This window comes from Paramisgurnus dabryanus, chromosome 16, assembly GCF_030506205.2.
Source record: "Paramisgurnus dabryanus chromosome 16, PD_genome_1.1, whole genome shotgun sequence".
In the NCBI taxonomy this organism is placed as follows: Eukaryota; Metazoa; Chordata; class Actinopteri; order Cypriniformes; family Cobitidae; genus Paramisgurnus; species Paramisgurnus dabryanus.
This window is the reverse complement of record NC_133352.1, coordinates 9,442,961-9,460,356: the sequence shown is the minus strand read 5'-3', so window position 1 is coordinate 9,460,356 and position 17,396 is coordinate 9,442,961.

Genomic DNA, 17,396 nt, shown 5'->3' with positions numbered 1-17,396 from the left:
TTGTGCACAACTTTGGGGGTTCGGGGTTTTACCTCTAATACATGCACAACGAACTGTCGTGTAAAATAGGTTGTTATTCGCAACCATGAGTGTCTGGGGTATTTTTTAAAGCTGCTGTCGGCAACTATTTTGATCATTTTTTTTTATCATATTCACTGAAACCAACACTATGCTCCGATAGAACAACATAAATTGGACTGTTTAAGAAAAAACCCACACTTCTAGCTCCACCTAGAGCCTGTTATTTGTTTTGCAAAAATCCACCGCTCCCGGTTCATTTGGTCCAATCACACAGATCGGTTCATTTGGTCCAATCAGGGCCGGGCTGTGTAAAATCTGCATGTCAATCACAGTACCTGCACGTGGCACAGATCTCCCTCCCCCTTACGCACGTTACAATATCACGTGCATCCGAACTTTCACTAACAAACTTCTGATTCCTCGGTTAACAACCAGAGCTAGGAAAACAACCAATGAAAAGAAGGAATCAAAGAAAGAAAGCTACCGTGACCGTAATAATACTAGTATCAATATCGGACCAGCATTTGAAAGATGGAGGAATCTACGAGATTTTAAAGGGTTCAAGCTGGATGCAAAGCTTGCCACGGTAACACTTTATTTTACGACCCGCAAAGTACCGCGTAATTAAACCGAATTTACAGCGTACCTATTTGTAACAACAGGGTAGGTAACCTGTAGGTATAAGGGAATAATATTTTAAGTTTGGGGTAATAAGGGGGTAAGAATATGAAGAATTATAAATTATTTATACTCTAAGTATTTTATAACAACAGGGTACCTATTGTAATATTACGTGGTATGTATGACTTAGTCAAGTCTATGGGGAAATTATGTTTTATTTATTTTTTATTGTGAATTTTTCATATTGACTACTGAATGTTGTATACAGTCAATGTCTACGAGCCACATCGGCAAATAAATATAACAGCATATCACTTTTATTTTAGTAGCCTATATTACTTGCTTTTAATAACAAAAGTCCAGCTGATTTAATGTGGTTATCTTTTTTTTAAGGTAAGTACAATACAAATAGCAACTTATTCCCTATTTACCAGGAAACTCCTACATTTGCGGACATATTTGAAGTGGTGCTTTGCAATTTATTTACTGTAAACACAAGTATTTTAGCCAAATATAATTTATGAAATGGCAAACCAGAATGAAACAACAGCAGATATCAGCTCCCGCTAAAGCAAAAGACGACTACATGCATAGGTTAGTGCGCAGGTGTAGAGCGCGCGGCCGTCTGCTGGAGGTTTGCTGGAACGCGATCCTGAGGTGAAATTTCTTTAAGAGGTTTTAAAAACGTTCTACACTGTGGAGTACGGCTGCGAGTGATGTTAGCAGGTTCCGCATGCTGGATAAGGTGACTGGTTTTGTTAATACATGACTCACGCATTTCAAACAATGTTTTTCAAGAAAGTTGCTAGCTAACGGTAGCCGGTTAGCTAGCACATAAGTAAGCCTAAAATTTATAAACGTAACTGGCTTAGAAAACTCTGTTTCTGTCAAGGCACAGTGAAGAAACATTTACTGAAGGCTTTCATTTATGTTTTTTATATGTAATGCAGAAAAGCATTTGTGAGACGACATCAACTCATCATCCGAGTGGACAAGAACACCAACAGAGGAAGCCAAGCCGCAAAAACAATGAAAAATTGTCATGACTTTTTATTTTAAATAAAAGTTATGTGATAATAAACATTAAGTGTTGGCTTAATTATAGTGTTTTAAAGATGTTTTGAAATAAGTTGTTTTAAAATAAAAATAACAATATTCTGTATGTTTATGGTATTTACCCTATAACAAGAGGTGAACAAAGCACCACTTTAGTTTACAGCCCGCAAATATGAGAGTTACCTGGTACATACACAGAACAATCGGGGAATAAGCCCCACTTTAGTTTACAGCCCGCAAATATGTGAGTTACCTGGTACATACACCGAACAATCGGGGAATAAGCCCCACTTCAATTTACAGCCCGCAAATATAAGAGTTACCTGGTAACTCCTGTATACATATACAGATCAAAGAGGTACAAGTTGCTATTATTTTTATTGTGTGTTATATTTTATTTGCCGACGTGGCTTGTAGACATCAACTGTAGGCTATACAAAACACTTCATCAGGTAAGTAGCAAATATGAAAAAAAAAAACATATTACACATAGACCATATTACCCATAGACGTAAGTCATACATACCACGTAATATTACAATATGTACCCTGTAGTTATGAAATACTTAGAGAATAATTTTCCATATATTCTTACCCCCTTATTACCCCAAACTTAAAATATTATTCCCTTATAACTACAAGTACGTACTGTAGAGGTACTCTGTTGTTACAAATAGGTACGCTGTAAATTCGGTTTAATTACGCGGTACTTTGCGGGTCGTAAAATAAAGTGTTACCTCTAAGTATTCTTGCTAAGTATGCGTTCACAATAATACTGGTGCACCTGCAGTGACGAGGACGAGCTCGAGAAGGGACGTTGCTCGGTGGTAGTGGGGGAGGGACATGAAATTGTAAACATTTGGAAACTGCTCAATCCTCCAGAGTTGCAGAAGGCAGCTTTAATAGGAGATTGCAGAAAGTGGCAAAACGGGGGCGTTGATGCCTTGCTCATGCACCCAAAATCCTGTCCCTTCTGCGGACATGGCTCTTCATGGCAGGCGCTGTTGAAGATAAACATATTTGCAATTAATGCTGCACAAAACGCTTCCACTACACGAGAAAAGCTGAGTCACGCGGCTATTTTACCGCTTGCAGCATACCGTGTAAAACGCCCATTACTCTTATGCGTGTGGGGGTTAATGTGCATAATGTAATACTATTAGTTTTCTGAAGTAATGAGTCAAGTAATGCATTACTTTAAAAATGTACACATTAATATTTTAGTCTTTTTTAATTAATGCGAGATACTTTTCAGTTTAATTCATTCAATAAAAAAATAATGTACTGAATTAAACTGAACCAGTCGCATAGAATTACGCACTCCTTACGCGCACCTGAGCCGACCAGTTTGAGTCAGAAACGAAGATGGCAGGCCAGAGCTAGACATTTTTGAGATGGAAATATTCAATTTCTGAATGCAGACCTTCTCAGTTATAAAAAACACCTGCAAGGCCTGAAAGAGATCAAGCCTTAGCCAAGTAAGAAAAAGTAACGCAAAAGTAACTTAAAAGTAACGTAAGTATTCATTTCCATAAAAAGTATAAGTAACATAATTAGTTACTTTTTTGAGGAGTAACTTAATATTTACATTTACATTTACATTTAGTCATTTAGCAGACGCTTTTGTCCAAAGCGACTTACAAGTGAGGGAAACAATAGAAGCAATTATGGCAACATAAGAACAGCAATACATAAGTGCACTGGAAATAGTCTCATCAAGTCCAACACAATATACATAGCCAAGGGTATGTTAGTAATTTTTTTTTTATATAAAGAGGAAGGTAAATAGAGAAAGAGATAAAGAGAAGGGTAACTAAAGAAAGATAGTAAATCTGTAATTAGGAAGTTAGGTGATGGTGGAAGAGATGGGTTTTTAGCCGAGTCTTAAAGACAGCTACAGTGTCAGCTGATCGTGTCACGACCGGCAGTTGTGGGACAGTTCCTGAGAAGGTACGCGTTAGTGTTTTCTTCCCTTTTTGAGATGGTACCACAAGCCGTCGCTCGGTGGCAGAGCGCAGTGATCGAGAGGGTACATAAGGCTCTATAAGCAAGCGAAGGTAAGGGGGTGCTGACCCAGTGGTGGTTTTAAAGGCCAGGAGCAGAGCCTTAAATTTGATGCGGGCAGCTATAGGAAGCCAGTGTAACTTGACAAAGAGAGGAGTGACGTGCGCCCTCTTTGGCTCATTGAAGACCACTCTTGCCGCTGCATTCTGAATCATCTGTAGGGGTTTGGTCGTGCAGGCTGGAAGCCCTGCCAGTAGCGGATTGTAGTAGTCCAGCCTGGACAGGACAAGAGCTTGGACCAGGACCTATGCTCATCTAGGAAAGGTCTAATTTTCCTAATATTGTAGAGGATGAATCTACCGGTATCAAGACGTTGGGGTTCGGAGACGTCACCTCTCCAGGATACCCGAATTGACCTATCTGAGAGGTACGACTTGAACCATAGAAGCGCTGTGTCAGTGACACCCATAGACATGAGAGTCGACAGGAGGATTTGGTGATTGACCATGTCAAAAGCTGCAGATAGATCCAGTAAGATCAGCACAGATGATTTGGAGGCTGCTCTTGCCTGCCTTAGGGCCTCAATGACTGAGAGCAGCGCAGTCTCGGTGGAGTGACCACTTTTGTATTGTAATGCATTACTTTTAAAAGTAACTTTCTTCAACACTCCTCTTATTATCTATACAAACTGAAGTTGTATACTTAGTTATTGTAATAAAATATTGTATTGTTGCTAGGGGTGGGAATCGCTTGGACCCTCATGAATCGATTCAGAATCGATTCTTAGGGTCCCGATTCGATTCAGAATCGATTCTTGACGTACTAATTTGCATATCTGTGATGTCATTACGTCGCATTTGCTTTCAAAGCCAGGTTAATGTTTGCGCTTTTGCTAGTCTCTGAACTGTCATATACTGTACTTTAATGCAACTAGGGATAAATAATGTCATTCTTATATACATACATGTGTTGTTTCTGTTGTAAGACATTAAAACCAGTAAAAATATTAATTTAACGTGACATATTAATTCTATATGTTAACCGGCATTAACTTCCACGAACGTTAAACGTCTAATCATCATCATTATACACAGTGATTGGCAGTATTACTGTATTTATATAATGCAGCGCACCCAGCGACTGAATAACAAACTATGTGCATATTTTTACAGAAGTATATTCATGTTATATCTAAACAGTCTGCGGATGGTTTAGGGCAGGGCTGTACAATACGTCGATCGCAAAGGCAATGCCAATAGATCGCACATAACTGCTGCTCCACGCGCAAAATTGTCATTATGGTCTTTTGGAGTAATTGTGAAACATGCAGGTCTTTTTGAGTTGCTGCGCCTTTCTTCTCAAATGTGTTTTGCCATGCCACTGCAGCTCAGTCGTCTTTAACTTCCAAAATTCACATGGATGCGCATTCTTGCCTCACGCAGTTCCTGATTCACACGCACGGTGTGTGTGAGCGAGCAAACGAGAGGGAGAGAGAGGCAGCGTAGCGCTGATTTGTATGCTTCTAATACTGTTAGTTTCACTAAACCGCATCTCCGCTATTTTAAGGAGTACTCGACATGTACTCAAGGATTTTTTTTAAAACTCCTCAAAAAGAATAGAGTAATGGTGACAGCCCTAAATTCAATGTAGAGATATATGCAGTATAGTCATACAAGCATTTAAAGTGTTCTTTCTCTTCTGCTCTTGTAAGCTCCGCTATGCGCTCTTGCAGGGCGCGCTCTCTTAAGATGTCCGTGTGCATCACCGCTCCCCCAGTTGAGTTCCGCCTTTTGGTTCTGATAACGTGACGTTATTTTGTAAACTAACATTTAAGAATCGATTCTTGACATTTGTGAATCGATTCAGAATCGGCCCACGTCCGAATCGCGATTCATCTAAGAATCGATTTTTTTGCCCACCCCTAATTGTTGCACTATATTAGTGTTTTCAAGAAAAGTGAACATCACTCTAAAAAAATGGTGCTATATAGCACCAAAAGTGGGTCTTTGCTCGTAATCATAGAAGAACCGTTTTTAGTGCCATATAGCACCTGTGAAGCACCTGTGTAGAACCACATAGTGCCATGTAGAACCATATTTGGTGCTATAGTGGTGCTATATGGCTCCCATGTGGTTTTACACAGGTGCTTCACCGGTGCTATATGGCACTAAAAACGGTTCTTCTATGATTACGAGCAAAGAACCACTTTTGGTGCTATATAGCACCGTTTGTTTTTAGAGTGAGAAATTAGCGATAAGTCAACAGGCTAATATCCAAAACAGATATAATTTACACAATGCGCTATTTACATCTCAAATTAGGTCATATGTCCCTTCTCATTTTAACAATCCATGTTTTCTGAGGTTCTTTGTCCTACGGAAATTTGTAAAATTATGTATTTTCTGATGGCTGAATGACCGGCAGTCTAATATAAAACAATAGGTTTAAGTGCACGCTCTAGACATCCATCTCTTACAGCCTTAGTTTGGAATCAACATGGCGGTGGACTGAATAAGGCGTATAAAACACGTTGATGCAGTTAGATGCCTACAGATATTTGCATGTTTCTCCTTAAAAGGCACACTATACTGTACAGGTATAATGTCGCTAAACAACAACAGCGTAGATTGACGTTGTGAAAGAGCATATGTGGAACAATGAAAATTTTAGTTTTCAACTTCACTGTCGATAGGATTCAACTCACGAATCATGTTCATGGATGATGTAATGAAATAAAGTTTTTTCATCATTATTAATGTAAGACCACATGGGTTAATATATGCAATAACAGAGTAGTGTGCAAATACCACCTTAGCATAAGGTGCTGCACAGATCGATTGCCGTATGAAACACAAGTGCTTTTGAATAGCTTTGAAATACTTTTAAAGTATGCGCCTATTGTGCACAATGCCACATGAGGTCAAAGGGTGTGTCTCAGTCACCTCAGCTGATATTGGATTGTGTCATTTTAACCAATGTCACCATCACAAGTCTGTGTTAAAAAGCACTGGTTAATATTTTCTAAATTCAAACATTGTTGGGATGTAAGTAAACATGTAAACAACACATATAACACTGTGCTTCCCTTTCAATACGGTTCACTTCGCATTGCGTCAGTTAGCTGACGCTATGGGGGAAACTCCTGTTTACTCCGTGACTGAAGCCTATTGGTTAACGTCTGTACAAAGTACAGACCAATGACGTTTGAACCCGCGCGCGGGAAGCGCACGTCCTTATATAAGCGCGGTTCAATCGTCAGGAGCTCATTATTTTCTCCTTCAGCGCGAACCTCTCGCTGCTCCGAAGAAAAAGAAGAAGCCTTACCTCGCCGTTGACAAAAGCCCTGCAGCGGAGTCCAGGCCTAGCGTCTTCCCCTGCCGTTTTCCGGCTGAGAACCGAAGATAGCAGAGTCCAGGTCTAGCGTCTTCCCCTGCCGCTTTCTGGCCGAGAACCGAAGATAGCCTTCGCTTGCCATGGTATGAGCCCTGTGCAGCGGACACATGCCTGACGAGGTCTCCCCTGCGGCCGCCCGGTAAGATCAATATTTTTAATATAAAGCTATAAGCTAAAAGAGCAGGCGCTGTTGTAATAGCGTCCAGCACAGCGGCTCGGTGAGCCTTTCTGCTATGAATTTCCTCCGAGCGCGTTACCGGTCTGGCACCTCCCACGCCGGGACCGCGCTTATGCTTTTGTTGTCTTATCCATGTTTCGTGCTCCCCCTGCTGTTCCTCTCTCGCCGGGATAAACACACGGCGAGCCATGAGACTAGATGGATGCATAGACAAGCACACACGGACTAACCCCCCCGTGTTCTGTCACACCGCAACCGTTCATGCTTACAGAGTCCCTTCGCTCCTCTCACATTCAGTGGCGAGATCTCTGGCACATATATTAATCCCCCGAGTGCATCGGGTGATACCGTCACGACGCATGGCTGTTCTGTCTGTGTTGCTGCTCCCCTCTGCCGTTCCTCTCTTGTTGAGATGAACAAGCGGGGAACCGTAGACCTGGATAGATGCATACAACAAGCAAACACGGGCGGTCTGCCCCTGTCTCTGTCATAGCACAGCCACTCGTGCTCCACGCTCGCGGAGTCCCTCGCTCCTTTCCCCACAGTGGTGAGGTCTCTTAACGGCTTAGCTAGCACGCGGTATTACGGCTCGCTGCCTCTAAATGCAGCTGTCCATTGTTCAACGATTACAGAGCTTCATGCCCCTCCCCTCCTGGAGCGGCGCGATCTCATTTGTCTGCTCGATAGGGCCGATTCGCCGCTATTGGAGCACCAAGAACACTCATTATAAGAGAGCTTCATGCCCCTCCCGTCCTGGAGCGGCACGATCTCATTCGTCTGCTCGATAAGGCGGACACGCCTCTATTGGAGCGTTAAAACACTTATTACAGAGCTTTACTGGCCTGAGCCTATCTCACTTCAGATAGCTCACTCTTCGTCTGCCTGGTAATTTCTCTCTGGTTTAGACGGAATCAGAGGCAGAACGAATTTGTTTATAATATACTGAGGCCCGAATACCTCCCTTTATTCAGTCCCGTCCTATATCAGTGCGCTGAATATTGGTACATTCTTATATACCCGGTTTTTCTGCCCTTTTAATAAACGGCAAAACCGCGGGCCTCACGGCAGACTTCCTCTCTGCGATGGGTTCAGTCTGACATTAAACCACCTAGACATACTGCCCTGCTCCGTGAGCCGTTCGGTCACCATCACTACTGAGGCTTGTGCACCTGAACGGCTGAGCTCTGGTCTCCGCAGCAAAGCTGCATCAACAGAGAACGAAACTGTCTGGGAGAAAAGGGGTTATGTCGCGCCTCGGCTGGACTGCCCTGAAATGTTTTCTGTGTGCTGTTTATCCAAACATACTGTGTAATACTGTCGGCTATGCGACCTCACTATAGTGGCGAACGGTATTTAATTCCTCTAAAAAGAGTAATTTTCGTGCTTACTATACTGTGTATTGACACCCACGGCTGTACGGTGTCTCTAAACACTTTATCGCCTTACTGACAAGCAATCAGTAATACGCACACACGGCCCGCTGTCCATAATTCTATCGACGCTTGCCGAAAAAACCCCGGTTTGGCCATATACTGTGTATTGACACCCCACGACTGTACGGTGTCTCTAACACCTTTCTGCCAAATTCGCTCGCAGCCCACCTCAGTTTCTCCGCTACGATGCTGATGGCGCAAACGAGCACGGTCTTACGGCTGTTATTCTCTCTTCCTAGAGAAAGGACAGCCTCAGACTTTTGCATGACTCCAAGCGTTTGAATCGCGCCCTCTCCGGACGGCCACTCAAAGGCTTACAGCCAAGCGGTTTATGACGTTTTTCGGCCATATAGCTGATTTATATTAGCGGATCCGAAGACGCTCACACCTCCGCTCCAATACTCGGAGATATTAAGGGTAATATCAACCTCAAGTGAGCTTGCTACCCGCCACAATAAGTTTCAAAGCTCAAAGCGCGCGCACAGTCAGACGCGCGCGGCATCTCGTTTAAGACGGGCACACGTACCCCTCTAACGAGCCTCAGAAAGCTGAATATCGTGGCATTCTGTTCATAAGTCCACTTCAGTTTGACTAAGCAAAGGTCCCGCCCCGAGCAGACGGCCGGGAAGCTTGCTTAAGTTACACACGGCTGCATGAAGTGCTGTCATTACAAGCTAGCCCAGCATCTGCTGTGGGTTGAACACGCTTTACGACGGCAATCAGCCTTCGGCGCGTGGAACGCCGTTTGTCTCATATAAATCACCTTGTACTGTGAATACGGTACATTAAGGGGATGATTTAGCACTGCAGCACTCTCGACCGTGTTATTGTGATAATGCGGTCGGGCAAACTACGGTGGTTTCATTATTTACCGAACCAGACTGAGATCTCGCCCCCTAAACAAGCTGACGAGTCATCTCCTTTATAAACTCATTGCATCGCTTTATAAGCTATGTTCAATCAGAGTGATACGCATCTCATGCTTAAACCACCAAGATTCAAATATTAACCCATTACGATGGGCGTGCGGAGATGGCATCCGTGGGACACGATCTACATTACGTGCCTTATTGACATTGACACAAGCTGCTAGGACCCCTTTCACGAGGCGTCCTTATGCAAAGTCTGATCCATTCTGTCTAGTGACATTGAAAGTCTAAACCCCCCGCGAATCGTGGGTGGAACACTTTTCTCCTCACTACAGAGGCACGGCGGCTCTCTCCCCTACCTATATCTATGTGGCCGTGATAACAGCGAACCACGCTTTTACGACCGACCATTCATTTAATTCACAAGCCTGTCATCTCTCAGATGCGGACGGCGGCGGTAACAGCGGACCATGCTTTTACGGCTGGCCATTCACTTTATTCATAAGCCTGTCATTTCTCAGATGCGGACGGTGCCCGAGGCACAGCGCTCTGGAACTGTCCAAGGTCCTGTATGACAGATACGTCTGAAGTACATCAGACGATCAGCTGTTCATCTGCGTCACAGATAACTCACTAGAGCACCTGGCAATACAGGTTAATTATGGATCGTTGACGTTATCACCTCCCGTGACAATTATGCTCACTTGTCTTAGAGCATGGGCATGTTCTTAGAGGTTTCTCATTTGACAATTGTGACACGGCCGGCTGGTCCCCGCCGTCCACTTTGTCAGTTTACAGCTTCGACATCCCTGCTTCGCGCACTACTGAGGTTTGTTGCATTAAAGGTGCGCCCATTAGCTCACCTGTATGCACGATATGATTTTTAATTATATGCGTCCACCGTGCGCTTAGAGAAGCTCACATGTACACGCTATAACATTTTGGTATACAATAAGATGCGCTTGGAAAAGCTCACCTGTATACACAGCTGTGTTATGCTTTGTGACACATACATTGTTGTTCATCTGTGTACGTTCACGGTGCGTTGGGTGCCCACCGTTACGTTCATCAATCATATCTATACACATTCACGGTGCACTGAAGAGTTCACCCGTGTGCGCACAATTTATTATCAGAACACATGACGGCGCGCTCGAGAATCTTGCCGGCCTGTGCATTATAACACTCTGATTCATCTATATGCATTCACGATGTATTCAAGTGTTCACCTGTGCCCGTGCAATTTATAGTCAATACACATTTACGGCGCGCTTGGAAAGCTCACCGATCTGTGCACTATAATACTACCTATATGCATCCCGATGCGCTCGAGGGTGCACCTGGGTTCACACTATTGTGGTATCTGTATAATCCCACGCTACGAACCGTTCTGCCGCATATTATAGTCAGATCGGCCGTTCGTGAGCTTCGCAGATCACTCACTACGTATGGCTGTTGCTAACAGTGGTTATTTAGATGGATCGTTGAAACCATCGCACTGGCTCACACTCCTCTATGTCCTATATAGAGCCCACTCTGTGCGAGTTTGGCTTCTTCATGAACTTGGTCTACAGGGGTATCTATATCTATATTTGATATCTGCTACGCGGCCGGCTGGTCTTCGCCGTCTTCGTTGTCAGATTGTACAGCTTAGACGTCCCTGCCCTACGAGCGCAGGTTCTCTCGGCTCAATCATGCACGCTCATGCGTTATATGTGTACACCACGGTGCGCTCAGCGAGCTCACCAACGTGACTCTGAATTTACTTATCTCGCACAGCCGCGGCGCGCTCGGTACCTCGCCGTTTTGTGCTATGTTATGTGCCCCCGGTGCGTTTAAAACCCCACCGTGTGCGCGTCAACAATTTATATGGTGCTTACACATTTGCTTTTAAAGCTGTGAATATGCCGGGTATAGGGCCACACGCAGTGTCTCTCCGGTAAGGCACTTCAGTACGTTGTGTATGCACGGCGTGATAGGATTACGTTTCCCCATAGCGTCAGCTAACTGACGCAATGCGAAGTGAACCGTATTGAAAGGTACAAACGTCTACGCAGCGAGTGTTATTCGGCTACGCGCTTCAGTCGAATAATAATGAGCTCCTGACGATTGAACCGCGCTTATATAAGGACGTGCACTTCCCGCGCGCGGGTTCAAACGTCATTGGTCTGTACTTTGTACAGACATTAACCAATAGGCTTCAGTCACGGAGTAAACAGGAGTTTCCCCCATAGCGTCAGCTAACTGACGCAATGCTTCGTTCACGTTATTTCAGGGAACCGGGGTTACGTAAGTAACCTAAGCGTTTTTGGATATTATAATGGATTTTCAAAACTTTATTTACTTTTGGGTTCTACTGAAAGAAGAATTTTAATATGACATGAGAGTGAGTAAATGATGTCAGAAATTTTATTTCTGTCACCTACTTTTAAAATCCTAAATGGTTGATTTCATTGACACGGTTCAGTATATTTCAGTACTGATTACTTTGAAAACTATTGTGTTCACACAAGTACACCTTTGCACCTAAAGAGTTCACATTAATACTTTAGAGGTACATATTGGAACCAACTGTACATGGGCCTGCCTAATAAGTCTATATTAGGACCTTTTAGGGAACTGCCTCAGTGACATTGGGACCATTTTTCTGAGAGTGTAGTAAAAATGAATTTAAAGAAAACCAAATTAACTCAGTGTCATCATGCTTGTAATGCGCATTTGTCAGGAGATTACTGTAATACAAAGTCATACTGCAAAATTATACAGTATTTTCCTGTCCAAGCCATTAAGTTACACTATACAGCTACTTGTGATACATTGTAGACCTACTACTGTAAAAAATACTTTGAAGGTAATGCAACTAATAGCCAGTTATATGATGACAATATAAATTTATACTAAAATTTTAAAATCTAAGACTGAAAAGAAAGGTTGACTGACTGAAAAGTGAAACTGTCCTGTTATTCCCATTCCCATCTCCCAATGTGACTGTCTACTTAAAGACCGGAGGTATAAAGAGTATGACTTACTGAGTCCTTCCTAAAGACAGATTTACTTTCCATCTTAGAGGCATTTAACAGTGAAAGCCTGTCTTGATATTTAGTCTTAGCCATGACTTATTTGATTTTAAATGTCGCAATATCTTTTTTCCGGGTTATTCAAGGATAAGCAAAATGAGCATGATATCCATTTTTATTGTATGATGATTCCATAAGATGTTGGTTAATTAAACAACTTGTGTTATAAAATATATTATTAGCAATAATTATATTGATGGATAACATATTGGTAATGAGTTTTCTAATTGGTGTTCTTTAAATTTAAAGTGACTCAATACAACACAACTTTAAGTTACTGTAGTATGTTTACAGACATTTACATCTTTACTTTGTGCGTCCAGTTCCCTTTTGAGGCAGAAGGTGTCAAGTTTAGGGTCACTGCAATAATCCTCGCAATGGGAGTTTCAACCGCACCTATCCTATCTAATCATGTTGATGTGATTTTTTAGCAGGGCTGAAAGGACTACTGGATACCCATCTTAAGTACAAGTATTTGGCAGTGTACTGTGGTGCAGACACCCGTGACAGATCTAATAATTAAGTAACTCCTTTAACAGAGATTTTTCTTTTTCTGATCACATACAGTCATGTGTATATAAAACAGAATGTGAAAATAATCACAGGCCATTCAGAGTTGACAGCAAAAACCTGAACCAAAAAACATTCACCAACACAATGTAAATACATAAAATGTAAATATATTTGGTTCCTATTGCTTCAATATAAAAGAAAATCATAACCAAATCAATCACCCCACCCATTGTCAAATTTGGCAAAATGTATGGCAAATTGGGCCAGGCTTTTAAAGTCATTGTTTATGGTCCCCAAGAGGGACTAGGGGTGTCCAGTTGTAGATCTTGAATCATGTTGCCTGATTCATACTCAGGAAAAAATGACTCAGAATATTAATGTAATATGGTAATGTGAACTTATCGTGTCTTAAATCAAAAGCAGGAGATTTGTTTGTCGCAATAAATCTGAAGGGTGCATATTTTCACATTAAGATTCTGCCCAAACACATGCAGGGAGATTGGACTCTTCGTTTCGGCTTGTCCTTGCACCTTCGACGTATCAGAAAACTGCCTTATTGGGGGTAGTATAGGACTCGACCACAACACGAGCATGTCTATCTCTTGTATTTAGTTGATCCTCACTCCTATGGTCGGTGTCAAGCTAGGACAAGTCAGCCAGATTTAGAGGCTGCTGGGTCTCCATAAATCAACAAGGGTTAAGTGGGATTTATAGTCGTGCGTAGTTTCTATGCCGTAGACTATACGTAGCTCTCCGTAGCACGACGTGCACACCAGCAAAATTGTAACAACATGTCCATTCTACACGGACTGCAAGTGCTGTCATTGGTCAACTAGAACTCCTCCCATCAGGTCATCATACGGATTTTCGCTAACGACAGTAAAAACAATGCTGGGTCAAGTTGAGGGGTGATTCAAATGAAGCAGCAACAATAGTCACTGTCCATTTACCTCCATCACAGCTAATCTTCTCAAATCATAGACAACAACCCTACTGAAAAATCCAGCTAAGACCAGCATAAGCTGGGGAGCTGGTTTTAGCTGGTCTCCCAGCTTGGTTTTAGCTGGTATTGCTGGTGTAGCAAGCTGGTCTAGCTATGCTTTGGTCACTTTTTAAGCTGGTCCAGCTGGCCCGCCATCTTGACCAGCTTTGCCAGGCTGGAAGGACCGGCTTAGACCACTTACTGCCACCTTAAACCAGCTACCAGTTTATGCTGGTCTTTACCGGATTTTTCAGTGAGGAAACTGCTGTTGCTTCTTTGGAGGGTTTACTGGCCAAGCGCCTTCTTCTTCGGCTCTTTTACTGGTACTGTGGGTTTCACACATGGATACTACCTACAAGCAGTGTATGTTGATGCAGAAGTATGAATGAAAACCAATGCGTAGCATACGGTTTCGAGGCTACGCTATAGAACGTCTCGGTTACGGATGTAACCCTCGTTCCCTGAAGGAGGGAACGGAGACGTCACGTCGTGACCGACGAATTGGGAACTCGCTTAGAGAGACCAATCTGCTTCGAATACTACTAAAACGCCAATGAACTTGGCATTGAGATATTTGCATAATGCTGGCGCTGCCCCGCCAGGTGCGTATATAAGCAGCAGGTGCAAATAGGGAAATTAGCTTCTTTTTCGCTGAGAATCCATCCGTAACCGAGACGTTCCCTTTCAGTCGGTCACTACGACGTCACGTCGTGACCGACGAATTGGGAATCCCTACCAAAACGCCACTAGGGGCTGACCTCTTCCAGTGTCTGCGTAAAGCCCTCCGGTTCCACTTAAGGAGGAGGAGATAGGTTTTAAGGCAGAAGGCCGGGCACTAGATGTTCCTTTAACCCCACAGAAGTGCCAGCGACTGGGAAGCGCCCTACCTGAGCGGGATAGGAACGCTGCGGAAGCCACCGCCCGTCTTAAGGGCTAATGGTGGGCGAAAGTCAACCGTAGTTGAGGAATAAAGACAGCCGTGGCTGTGTAAGCAAAGCAGTGCTCTGCTAAGGGAAACGTGGGCTGGTAGGATTAACCCCACGGAAAAATACTCACAAAGGAACCCGGTGGGACACAATGTGGAGCCCGAGCCAGACACGTAGGTTCGCGAGGATACAGCTAGTGAAAGGCTGACAGCCAATGCTCCACAACAAAGGCTGCCAAGGCAGCGGAGGAAGAACAATTCAAACCATTACGCATTTTTGTTCTGAAGGCCTTCCATACTGACACAGTTATGAAGCATCAGTTGGAGGCTGCAAGCCGACCTGCGAGACTGCTCTCCGTGCTCCCCCTGGTGAGGAAAGAACACGAGAGGATACAGGCTCGATACGAACACTGTAAAATCTAGTGAACGTATTAGGTGTCGCCCAACCAGCAGCTCTACAGATGTCTGTTAGCGAGGAACCACGAGCTAAAGCCCAAGATGAGGCAACACTCCGTGTGGAGTGCGCTCTCAAATTAAAGGGGCAAGCAATACCCTGAAGATTATAAGCCAGGGCGATAGTATCAACTATCCAATGAGACATCCTCTGCTTAGTGACAGCTTTCCCTTTCTGCTGGCCACCATAACAAACAAAGAGCTGGTCTGAGGTCCTGAGGCTTTGCGTGCGGTCCACGTAGAGTCGCAGTGCGCGTACGGGGCACAACAAAGCCATGGTTGGGTCTGCGTCCTCCGGGGGCAGCGCTTGCAAGCTCACCACTTGATCTCTGAAAGGAGTGGTGGGAACTTTGGGCACATAGCCTGGTCTGGGCCTCAATGTTACGCTTGAGGCAGCAGGACCAAACTGAATGCACGAATCGTCAACATAGAATGCATGTAAATCCCCTACTCTCTTCACTGAGGCCAATGCTAGCAGGGTCAGAGCTTTCATTGATAAAAGCTTCAGACTCGCAGACTGCAAAGGCTCGAACGGGGGGCCTGAAGGGCTTTCAGCACCATGGACAGGTCCCAGGGAGGAATAGAAGGAGGGCGCGAGGGGTTTAGCCTACGAGCGCCTCTTAAAAATCTAATAACCAAATCATGCTGGCCAACTGATCTGCCGTTGATAAGTGAGTGATGAGCAGAAATAGCAGCGATATCAACTTTAATGGTGGAGGGTGACAGCCTACCGTCTAACCTATGTTGAAGATATAAAAGCACGATGTTAATAGGGCATTCTCTGGGGTCCTCGCGTTGCGAAGAGCACCAGGTGACGAAAAGGTTCCATTTAAACGCGTAAGCCCGTCTTGTGGACGGAGCTCGTGCCGCGTCGATTGTGTTAGATACCGCTTGCGGTAAATCACCTAAACCTTGCGCGCGCTCAACGACCACACATGGAGATCCCACAGGTCGGGGCGCGGGTGCCATAATGTGCCCCCTCCTTGAGAAAGAAGGTCCTTCCTCAGGGGAATCCGCCAGGGAGGGGCTGTCGCGAGGAGCATTAATTCTGGAAACCAATTCTTGCTCGTCCAATATGGGGCGATCAGTAAAAGGCTCTCCTCGTCCTGCCTGACTTTGCACAGTGTCTGTGCGATTAAGCTCACTGGGGGGAATGCGTATTTGCGCATCCCCCGAGGCCAGCTGTGTGCCAATGCGTCCACGCCGAGGCTGCCCTCGGTTAGTGAATAAAATAGGCGACAGTGGGTATCGTCCGGCGACGCAAACAGGTCTATCTGCGCACGACCAAACTTCTTCCAAATTAGCTGGACCGTCTGGGGGTGGAGTCGCCATTCGCCGGGGCGCGCAGCTCGAGAAAGCGCGTCCGCTGCTGTATTGAGCGAGCCCGGAATGTGAATGGCACGAAGTGACCTCAGATGCTTCTGACTCCAAAGGAGGAGATGACGAGCGAGATGCGACAGGTGACGGGAGCGCAAACCGCCTTGACGGTTGATATACGCAACGGTCGCAGTGTTGTCGGTGCGTACTAGTACATCCTTCCCTCGCAGCTCCGTAGCGAAGCGTACAAGTCCCAGATATACTGCCCACAACTCTCGGCAATTGATATGCCAGCAACTGGGGTGCTGTCCACACCCCTGAAGCTGTAAGCTCGTCGTACGTGGCACCCCAGCCCGTGTTGGACGCATCTGTATGTACAACAGCATGCCGAGCGATCTGTCTCATGGACACACCGGACCTGAGAAACGCGGGGTCCGACCACGGGGGGAATGTTAGGCGACACGCAGGTGTAATAGCTACACGATGGATGCCGGCGCGCCACGCTCTCCTCGGGACTCGATCGTGAAGCCAACGCTGAAGCGGTCTCATATGGA